Here is a 12,281-nt window from a genome sequence, read left to right as displayed (position 1 = left end):
TTGGAAAAGGTAAGGAAAAAGCATATCAACAGTTTGTGTTGCTGCAAGTCTTCCATTTATATTTCAGCACAATCAAAACAAAGGTGAAACATTTTGTAAAACTCCAACCACCAATTTATAGATGATCTTGCAGAGATTTGGGTCTCCTGAGCTGCCATTTTGATATCACTGTTAGTATGAGTGACATGGGTAATTCCTTAAACAGTGCCTAATGTGCATGCAGGCAGTGTAGGACAATGCCTAGACCTGACTCCAAAATTCAGAAGGGACACACACACAACTCTTTAGTCATCGCCTTCCTGGGCACATCTCAGCACAAAAAGGACAACAGATGCCACATTTAAATGCAATACTTTTTGCTAAAGCAAAAACCTTGTTTGTTGAAGTGTTGTAAATTATAGTAGCACTGAAACCCTTCGGTCTCCAGAATTAGCCCACGTGCTCCCTTCTCACACACACTGTCCAACAGCACATCTTCCATAACCCACCACTCTACTGACAGCAACACAAAATCCTAACAGGCAAGACCCAGTCTCTCCATTACTCTCTCTGATGGCAATCTACAATAAATTCTTGAGAAAAAAGGGGCAAGACCAGGAACAAATAGCATCAGGACTCCCAGAATACTTTCTCAGACTTTTAAGCCAGAGTCTGTATTACAATTTAATACAGTCAGAGTTCTATGCAAATCTGTTCAGTTGCTTTGTTTTCAGACACATTTATACATTTTCGCCTCTCAAATGAGAGTGGGCACAGTTTATTTGTGCTTTATGTAGAAGTCAACTTCTAGCTATTAAAAAATGCCAGCCTCAATTCAACTGGATATTTTCTTGTGCTACCAAAGTGCCCAACCACATTCTATTCAGTTTTTCATGATACTCAGGATTTTACATGGACTCATCAAGTCATGCCTCTTCCAAACTAAGAGTATCCATGGAAGACTTCTAAATACCTCTAATCATCCTTATTAGCCTTTACCCTATACTTTAGGTACAACATCACCAAAACAGCATCAAATGTTCAAGATTTGGAGCATGGCCCATTTATACAGTGCCAAAACTCTGCATTCCTAATATCTAACAGTTATTTTTTCCCCTACTACTACACAGAACTGAAATGACCTTTGACAGCTACTCAGTTCTTCTAACACTGCATTTACAGTTTAATCGAACTGATCTCTGCTTCACTATGGAAAACACAAGGACAAAGATCATCACTAGCCACTCCCAATCCCAGAAAAAAAGCAAACAGAAGTGCTTGTCAATGCAAATGTAATTAATTATTGCTTTCCTTTTAAATGAATTAAAATGCAAATTATTTCAGATAATATGAATCAGAAAAAGAGAAAATAATAGTAATGACATTAAACGAAATATTCTCTACAGGCATACCTCCTTTCAGAACAATGAAATCTGCTTTAATGAGCTCTGGTATAGAAAAAAAAAGTTGTAAACTATCCCAAAATATTATTTCGCCCATCAAAATTAATAAGTCTTTGGCAAGTAAATTAAGTATAAAAAGAATTAAACTCTGTATTAGAACCTGGGTTTCACTTATTTTTAAAGGTTAATTAGAACTGTTAACAATTTATATTATCACTTTTTACATGTAACATTAAAAATGTCTTAACTGTTACTTCATAGCAACCTATTTTCTTAAGTTTTTGTTGTTCTGAAAGTATTTTTTCCCTTGCTAAGTGCTTAAGTTTCACAACTAAATATCCTTCACTGTATCCTTTTACATGCAAGTTGAATGGTATTTATCACTGAGTCAAACAAAATTGTCAGGTGTTCTTTTATATACCAAATTTTATAGTGTATTTGTCTAAACAAATATTAAAAACTGGCATGAAAACAGAAGAAACATACAAGCACATTCAATTTAAAGATACATAGACCACAGTAAGAAACATCTGCAGTCAGAGACAAACCCCCATTCTCCAATACCCCTTCCATGAAGTTCCTGCTGTACCACAGTTGAATGGAGTTGCCTGGTGGTTTGCAGCCTTCTACTTACTTTCATTTCTATTCCTAACACAGACTTGATCAGACTTAATCTCTAAACTACAGTTTCTAAAGCTTTGACTCTCAAGCTGAACTTTTCTGATATACCTGGAAGTGGGAACCAAGGAGGTGTTCAATATGTAAAGACCTACATTGACCAGAACACGAGCTAAATATAATCAGAGTCACTGAGCTATGAAATTTTTCACTGGAAGCGGATCAAGATATTTCAGAAGCCCTAAGAAACAGAAAAGCCTTAGCAGCCGTGCATTTTTCCTATTACTTCCACTTCCATCTCCTGCCTTGGCCTACAAGGCTGTAAAACACAACAGGAAGCAGTCTCCCCAGAGCTCCAGATTGCCTGCTGTGCCATGACGTGCTGTTCCAGCACCTCTGGGAGTACCTGGAACTAGGGCTTCCAGCCTTTGCCCACGTTACATACTGCAGTGCACATTTCTGAAATGGACACATTTCACTGGGTGCTTTTTCTGCTTCACTGTACCCTGCAAACATCCCCAGGTCCCTTCAGCACTGCTGTCTACCAAGAATCCTGTTAACTGCAGCCTCTAATTCAGTTTCTCCTTTCCTGCAACAGCAAATCACAAAGATGTGGAGCCTCTAGCATAAAACCAGCGTAAAAGTAAACTTTTACCCTTCATTACACATTTATCAATCTAGTTAATAGCAGCTGTAAAAGGTCATAAGGACAACACCTGTATATCCCTGCCACAATTTCAGTTCACTGCATTTCTATCTATTACTCTAAATAAAACTTGTTTACTTTAAAGAAGCAAAGATTTGTTTTTATAACCAGCCAAGCCAATGGGGATTTCAGTAATATTCCTAAAAATCAGATGTCAGCTGGGTTGCAAAAGCATTCAGAAGCATTAGTGAACAATTTAATGGACGCAGAAAGCAGAACAGAATTTACTTCCCTCATCAGTTTTCTTTCTGTGAAGCTCTTTTAAAGTTATTTAATCAAACAGATATGCCCAAACATTCAAATCAGACCACCTTCCACTTCGCTATTTTTCAGAGTAGGGTCACTGAATAGGTGTATGTTACTTTATGATAAAGAATTAATACAATATACAATCACTAAAATATCCCTTTCTAATAACCTCCAATTGACCCAATACACAGAAACAGGGAGCCACAGTCGGGGGTCCAACTTGTCAAAAGCATGCTCCTGATTTCTTTAAGGATATCAAAAAGCCTCACATGAAATTTCATTATTCTGTTTTCCAGAAAAAAAAAATCCAAACACAGCATGGCTTGGTCTTACTATCATTAACATTTTAATAAGATAGTAATATTTGGGCATACAGACTTAAAGAGCATTTAGTTACAGCCCCCCTGCCACAGGCAGAGACATCTTCCACTTGACCAGGTTGCTCACTTCCAGTATGGGGCTTCCACAATTTCTCTGGGCCAGTGAATTCCATTAATGACATAATTACAAATCCTGCTTCAATCCCGCATGCATTATTAGGCCTCACGGTAAAAGACACAAATGCAGCACAACTCCTTCAACAGTTGTCATAACAACTGGTGAGCCACATCTTCACAAGTTGAGATCATTCATCTCCCGTTCACCTACAAAACAAACTTACTTTCCCTCTGCTTTCACTTCCATTAATACAATTGTCTAGACACACCTTCACCCTGCCTGCACAACTGAAAACCAGCTCCCTTTGGAGAGGACAAATGCAGATGTTCAGGAATGGCACGAGCTCAAACACCTGAGGTATCAGGAACCAGAAGAACTATATCTCAGATATGCTGTTACTACTTATTTTTTTCCATTATATCACACAGCCAGCCCTCCAAAATGGCTGCACAAACGTAATGGAAAGCCCTATTAATTAAAATACTGCAAAAAACATTGTTTAAATGGTATCTGGCTGCTGAAAAAAAATCTACTATCTAAAAATGCAGAGCATCACTCATAACAGGTTTTCTAGAATTACAGAAATATGATCTCATTTTAGAACACTAAATGATGGATTAAAATGTTAATCATGTACTAAACTGAAATCTTCCCAGATACAGATATTAAATGTTTTAGTGAAAAGCAGCTATTACTGAGAGATAACACCTTGTTTTTCAAGCTAAAAGCACATGAATCTATCCTGCAGAGTCATCAAAACTGTTTTGTATTCCAGACAGAACACTGCTATAGAAACCTATTCCAAGATGAAAACATGCCAGAAGCTTGGCCATACAGAAGTTCTTCCAGAGTAACAGGCTCGGGGAAAATCATACCAATGGTTACATACCTGGCCATTTATGCAAATCAGATGACAAGCTTAAATGAACTAAAAATAAGTTTAAATAGGTTAAGAGAGGTCCATACAGACACATCTGTGTCCTAACCCCCTTTTCTCTACTGACAGTCCTTCCACTGATATCTCACACAGCTCTGCTTCACAAACAACCTGTCCCTTCACATGCTTACTTTCCACTTCTCCAAGGTCATGCTGACCCAGTCTTACCTCCTTCAAAACTCCTGGACAAACACATACCCCCACAAAACCACACACTGAGCAAAGCCTTGGCAGTTTGGTCTCATGAATACATACTGAGATCTACAGTGAAGGGGGCAAGGAGATGATTTTTTTCCTTTGTGACAGCAATTAAACATACAATGGCATATAAGAGTAACAATCAAGTAACGGAGAAAAGTGACTTGTAGGACTGTAGGAAAGATTCTTCATCAAACAAGAAAACACCACTGACAAAAACAGCACCTTTAGAAGTACTATTGATTGAATACCTGCCCTTCAAGCTCCTGTTGATCTAAGTTTCTGCCAGTAAGGTTACCACACAAAAGCCAGCAAACTTGTCTTTAGAAGCAAGTTGTACTTAACTCAAAAGCCCAAAGCACATTTTGGAAAAGGCAGTATCTGGGGAACCTGTACAGAAGCCTGTGTAAGATAAGTCTCTGGACCTCAGCCAGCAAGTGTGATACATCAAAAATGAACCCTTCCACAGGGTTTTCAGGAGTTTACTCCTCAAAGCAGTAAGAATACCAAGATAAAGCCATTTAAAACATGCAAAATCTAAAAGGCTCAACTTCTCATAAGCACAAAATAGGAGAGCACAGACTTTCTAGATATTATGCCTACCACAAATTATTCCTGGGTGTTTCATACAGTGCAGCCACTGGCAATGCTGTCATCCCTTATGCCTCTCTCCTGTGCCTGTTAAGATTCCACTTCCCTCCAATGCCCCTTTAACTGTCTTTACTACTGTTTATGTTGGAGAACTGTTTATGTTAGTATTTACCTGAAATATTAAAACCTGTTTACTGCTGCAGGGAGTAGGGTTTCAGGGATTGTACACCTCTCTCAAACAAGTGCATCTATTGACACCACTGATACAAACCAAAGAAACATATTTTAAATAGTATTAGGCTTTAAATGTGAACAATGCTCTGAACTTTCAAACAGCTTTAGCATTATATTAAATAAGGTATTTTAAATCTGGAGAAGGTATTCTACTATTTTAATCAAATCCAAAGGTCTTTTTAGCTCTTTAAGGAACAAAATCAAACATCCATTTTGTACTGCACTTTGATCTACAGACCTTTTGCAAGTAAGTCAAGATAAGGCTCTGTTCTGCCCAGCTTACACACCAGCACAGCACCTTGTCACAGATGCCTTTAAGGTACCACTCTCATCCCCAAACTCTCATGACAGAATGAGCGAAAGGGCAGTGAAGAGCCCATCTGTGCAATCTGCCCAAAGCCTTAAGGAACAGTCACTTCTACTGCACAGCAGCACACACCAGGATAATGTTCTCCATCATCAGGAAAGAATTGCAAATATGTAATTACTAGCTTATCCCCACTGTATGCTACATACCTCCTGCCTACCTGTCTTCCAGAAATGTGGATGGAGCCCAAGCAAAAGTTAAGTAAGTAGTTCTTCAGTACCTTGAGAAGAAATAAAGCGATGGGTATTTCCCATGAAGGGTATTTCATAAATCAGTATTCTGCCAGGGTTATTATTGCTACTATAGCACATTTACATTTAAATATATTCTGTTTGGAGTGGAGAAAAACACATTTCCTTTGGAAAACAGCCTCAAATGCAACCAGACTATTTATGAAATATTTGTGTCAAGGCAAGAAAGACTACAAATCAAGCAGAGGGAAGTTCAGATCTGCATTCCAGATGAAGGATAAGCAAGTAGAAGGCATGTCATTTGCAAAGAGGAAGGAGAATTGAAAGTCAACAAAACAGAGGACATTTAGAACTAAGAAACCATTCTCCTAACCAGTACTGGAGTAATTCTTCCTCTTGATACCATTGCCTGGGTCCTACAAGACCAGTACTACAAACTGGGAAAGGAGGTGCATTCCAGTTATAGGTACGTCCCCTAAAGACAAACTGCCAAGACTGAGGGACAGCTCATACCTCTGCCTCGCCCTGCATCTGGATTATTTCCAAACCCTTTCACATCAAGACCAGGACAATATGATCAAACTCCACATTTATTTGTCCGTAACTAGGACATGACAAAGACATGTTCACTCAGCACTTTTCAGCATATGTACAACACCTGCATTACAGTTTGTAAAGTTTACATTGTCTGCAATGGTTTTCGTTTCACTGGTTTAACATTTTCAGCACTTTCTCTGATTGAGAAAGTATTAAAAAACAACAATGCAGAAAAGTCACTGAATATAATTAAATTTAAAACAACTCTTACACATATAAAATAAATTGCAAAAATAATATATATTCCAGTAGTTTGGTCTTGGCTTACAAAAAAAAAGGGAAAAAGTGATTTCTAGTCCTGTGATCTAATGATTTGCTGCAGCTGGGACATATATCCTCTTTGCATGTTCACAGTGTTTTCCTGCAGTTCTCTTTATGATCTAGTCCATGAAATTGAGTTAAAATAAAGCAAGGAGTTTTGGACAAAATGTTGTCCAGCTGGTTTGGGCTTTGTCTTTAGATCTTGAAGAGAATTATTGTGCTGTTCTTCTCCAGGTAATCTGTGCAGGCCAAGACTAAAACACTGTCATTCTTCTATCCTAGTGTCCTACAATAAATTACAAAATACAAGCAAAACATCTGTGTGGGGAAAAAAAAAATCTTCATACATTGCACAGTTAAGCACCTTCTCCAGAGATTTAAAAGATTTTAACTCTACCCTCTTCCATCAGATGTCTTTAAAAGTCAACTAAGCAAGGTTCCCCCCTTCAGCAATTTGTACAGTGATCTTCAGCCTGCAGAGGTCCAGAAATTAATCCTAAAATGTCTCATAAAGTATCAGGAAAATGAACTTGTTATCAGCAGACTGGAATTCCATTATGCAGCTATACATATGTCCATTGGAATATTTTTTGGGAAGCTGTAAATGAAACCAGATTAGCATGCCAGCATTCTCCAGTGTATCCCTATAATCTGTTTTGGTTATTTGTATGGCTTGAAAGCCTGTCCCTGCATCTAATGCCTCACGTGAACACATTCTGCTGCAATTTCAACTCATAACTGCTTGTTCTATTGATGATGGATATGTAAACCTGACTAAACTTTCCTTGCAGATACCTTTCAAGAAATATTTTCTTCAGACCAAAACTTTAGTATTCCCTGGCTGAAACGCAACTTTAGCAGGTGTTGTTTTTTTTTTTTCTGGAGAAATCCCACAGACCACCCTGTATCCCAGCACTGTTTGGCAGCAGAAAAAGATCTACTACCACAGTCTGGGATCAAATATAGCCATGCTTTAAAAAAAACAAAAACAACCAAACAACCCACTCTCAACCAGTCAAATTTTACTGACAAAGATCAAGCCTTCAAGTTCAAAGCATCAATGATGAAAAAACTGACGTGACCCACCTACCAAGTGTGACAGCTCGCAGGCTCGATGTCAGAGCTGCCTCCCAGTTATACCTGCAGGTAACTTTTTAAAGCTGCTTTATGTATCATCTGCTTATGTCTGATGAAACATGATGTATAAAAACATTGTAGAGCCAATCAATCAATTTTTTCCCAATCCTTACTTATGATTTCTCTCTTTCACAGACTTTGTTATTTGCTTTACAGATCTTGTTACACAGCCATAACTTTCCCGAGTATCACATTATCCCAAACTGAACAAGATAGTTCCTGCAGAAGACCTACCACTCCTCAGCAGAATGGAGAAACTGCTTCATTGCCTTATTTAAAATGCTTCTATATGTTCCAGTATGACAAGTGAATTTTCGTGACAGTGATGCTGCTGACTCATGATAATTTAGGAACCATTACAACCCCCAGGATACTCCCCCACAGAACTGCTGCCCTGCCAGCTGCTACTTGTCTGTGTAGGCAATATACCAAAACACAGTAATTTGAACCCATCTACACCAAAATGGCTGAATCCAAAGCTATTGTTTTCAGACCATTTATTGAATTTGTCAGGATCACATTATCTGTGTGTTCACTAAGAACATTACTGCAGTACAGGGAAGTGAAACCACCAAAAAGTACGTGATGCAGGACAGACTCCCTGATGTGAACAGTCTTCCCTGGGACATACCCAAGTCTTGCCTTTTTTCTATATGTTAGGAGGGAAAATGCTCCTCAACTCTCCAGCATTCTGGAATTTTTCCCACCCCCACAACCTCTCAGCTCCCTAAATACTAGAGGATACATTCCAGAAGGCCCAGTCAACCTGAAGACACTGAAGTTATCATTAACCCATTTCTCTAATTTTAACTGGAGTTCAAAGTAGAGGAAAGAGTTTTCCCAAACTAACAGCCATTCAGTATTTTCAGGATGAGAGATCCTCGCTGAGTTTCTTTAAGATTAACATCAAAGGTCTTTTTAGATCATCTCACGTGAGTCCTGATTAATCCCTTGATGATGGATGACACATTGTAACACAATGGCAAAACACTCCTCTCTGCTGAAAGGCTGGAGACCTGTTGTAATCTTAACCATACACCTTCACCAGCAACTTCGTGAATACCAATAATTTCTGTGCCCAGAATATTACCATATACCTCCCTGGCAGAGTTAGTCCTTTATTTACAAGTTAATTGTTCATCATAAACTGAAGATCAAAAAATTCCAAGAGAGTGTCACTCATTGCCACATACTCTGTACGTTGCAACTACGCTATGGGGAGGGGGTCACACAGATATCCAGAACCTAGAAGAGACAGCAAAAATAAAACTTGAATTAAAATTTCTAATTCCTTCTTGTACTGAAAAAAGGGGATTCTTAAAACCAGGGACATTTAGACAACATTTTACACATACTTTCTTATCAAGAGCCACTAACATCACACCACAGAGCTGTGATCCTCACTCCAGTGTGGAGGATGCAAAACACTGAACTGGAAATGATCACAAGACTCAAGGAGAAAACAAATCAACACTGGCATTTTTGCTAGAATGTCTGTAAGTCCTAGAACTTCAGTTGCTCCTGGCGAACTCCCTAATGTACAACAGTCCCTGAGGCACAAGGTCACATGCTGCAAAATATTTCTTTCTGAGCATCACTTATTGCAGAAAACCTCAGTTATGTTTGGCTGCACTGGTTCAAAGCATTTTTGTTAAGCCAGACCTTGGAAGTGCAACTATTTCAGATTAGTCATATTATAGAACTGCATACACCAACACTTTGCAAAACTGTTTCCTGTTTAATTATAGAAAGGTCTAAGTAGCATAAAGTGTGAAAATTCTTCTCCTGACTTTTGAAGACCAGCTAGTGAAGGAGTTGCGCACTTTAATCAAGAATTTCCAGTTTGGAGTGATACAGCCTGATCACTAATCTGCATGATCAATTAAGCCAAAATGCTTCCCTCCCTGCTTACTGTCACTCTCACAGCCCTGTCTAACCTAGAACTTTTAGGTCTGCACAGTGTTTTCACATACATGTATAGGGTAGTGGACACAGCCACTATCAATCTCTACCTATATCCACTCTCAAAACCATAAATTTATCTTCTGACCATACAGTAACTCATTGGTACATTTTCATAAGAACATACAAAGTTACAGCACACAAGTTAAACAACATCCTGGCTTTCATGAAGTATTCTGACCAGGACCACGTTTCTGCCAACTTCACTGCTTTTCATCAAATCTGACAAGCAAAGAGAACATGGACTTCAATTCCTCTTGCTGAAACAAAAGCCACACATGATTTAGTCGGCATCCTGGTCACTATGTAAGTGACAGTAAAATGTCTACTTACATTGCTGAGCTCGCAGAACCAAAACTAAACCACTCCTGCCTCTACAAATAAATTAACATACAACTTTAACATTCCAGACAAACATCCCGGTCCACACACTATCTTATCAACTGAAAATCCAGTAAGTATGACCTGTCCCTGGATAAGTTAGAGCAACAGTCACTCCCTGGTTTCTATGGAGCTGTAAGGAAAAGCTGTGTCCATGCAAGCACAGCCAGCACTCCACAGGAGAGAGGTGCTTTCAAGCTTCAGCTCTACCGAACAGAGTCAGCCCTTTTCCAAATCTCTTCGTACAGACAAACAAACAAAGCACACCCTGGAGTATACTTCACAGCTAAGTCAATTCAGCAGTTACACAACTAACTTCAAACAACTTGTAACACTGGGAAAAAAAAAAGGTAACTTTAACTCCTGAGCCAATAGTTTTTCTTCACTTTGTAAAGGCAAGAACTACATTATCTGACACCTCACACTCCTGAAGAAATTCAAAGATCTAACCACAGCACTTTTCTGTAGTAAAATAAGGACCTTACAACTCCTGAAACACTGTTTCCATTTAATGAAAATACTAGTGAATATTATTTTTCCTGTAGTCACTTATTTTCCTAATTTAAAACAGGAATGTCAAGATGCAGTAACACCATGCAGCAGTCACATATGTGAGACAAAGTGACCATACCCTGTAAATATTCTTAAAGTAAAGATTTTTCCCTAACATTCGGAAAGTATGTGCTTCCATTTGATTTGTTGTATTTCACATCTGCCTTCTGCTCCTCATATTTCTGAGACACTGCAGAAAAAACAGGATTTGCGTTTTTTGAAAATGCCATCTGTTCCCTGCATATTTTCACTTTAGGTCCTCGTATGATATCTGCAATGGAAACTTCTGTGTCATATAAGATTAAGGCTATAAACCAGATGAATATAAAATGCAGAGGGCTGCTGCACTTCCCTACAAATAGCTGTAAAAAAAACCCCAACACCATAAGGAAGTATCACCTGAAGCCTTTCTATTCTAAATACAAAACTTTTACTAAGTTCTTCTTAAAGGGACTTTCCTCCAGAAATGATGTCAAAGAGTGAGAGAGGAAAATCTGCTCCTCTTAAATTAGGAATTTTATTTGTTCTTACCACTGCTCTACACCTGTTTCCTTCCCGAGTCAGAAAGTGGAAGTTTGAAATACCGGTCTCCAAATGGATAAGCATGGGGAACCTTTCACTGAAATACCAGCCATATTCATTCATGAAGTAACATTTGCATAAGCTTTTTTCATAACCACCTAACATTTTTATAGAAGCAATGTCAACTCTACAGTAAACTCAGCTTTGATGGCGCTCCAATTATCTCAGCTGTTATCTCCATTCCCCCTCTTTGCTATTTCCACACTTTGCTCAGGCACTTGCAACGCTTCAGAGTATTATCAACATTACTAACACTTGTGTCACTCACAGTTCGGGGGCGGGGAAAGGCAGTCTGACCTACCTGGTCATGTTAGTATAAAAAGATCTTTAAGCAACACTCTTAAAACATTCCACCATTGCTTTTAAGAATTTAAATAGCTACTGTTCCTCTAAAGCTGTTTAAAAACTCGTAATTTGTGCAGACACCCACTGACTGCTCTAAAATCGTTCCAAAACAGCTCGTTACTAAACTGAACTGAATTTAAAGTCTTGAACAGATATTTGAAACGCTAGGCGCGTTCTGATCAAGTCCAGCCCCAGCCCTTCAAGTTAAACCACACAAGACCTTAGGCCAAGGGGGCATAAAACACACCGGACACGCGGAAATAACTTTCACGCCGGAAAGAGCCGCCTCACGCTCGGGCTAGGCGCTGTTTCCCTACGAGCAGACACCGAGCAGCACCTGACAAGTTTCCCAGCCTCGCTGGCAGCGGGCAGAGCGAGCCGAGCCCCGGCTGCCCGCAGCACACGTGTCACTGACGGGCGCCGACCGCCCCTTCCCGCCGGGGGCAGCCGGGAAGCGCGGCCCGGGAGGAGCCGAAGGGAAACGGCCGGGCCGCCCGGTTTCGTTTCCAGCCTACAGCGGGGTCGTCCCTGCCCGACCCCCGGGACTCATCCG

Source organism: Sturnus vulgaris, chromosome 9 (assembly GCF_052056855.1).
Source record: "Sturnus vulgaris isolate bStuVul1 chromosome 9, bStuVul1.hap1, whole genome shotgun sequence".
Classification (NCBI taxonomy): domain Eukaryota; kingdom Metazoa; phylum Chordata; class Aves; order Passeriformes; family Sturnidae; genus Sturnus; species Sturnus vulgaris.
This window is presented reverse-complemented; position numbering follows the sequence as displayed.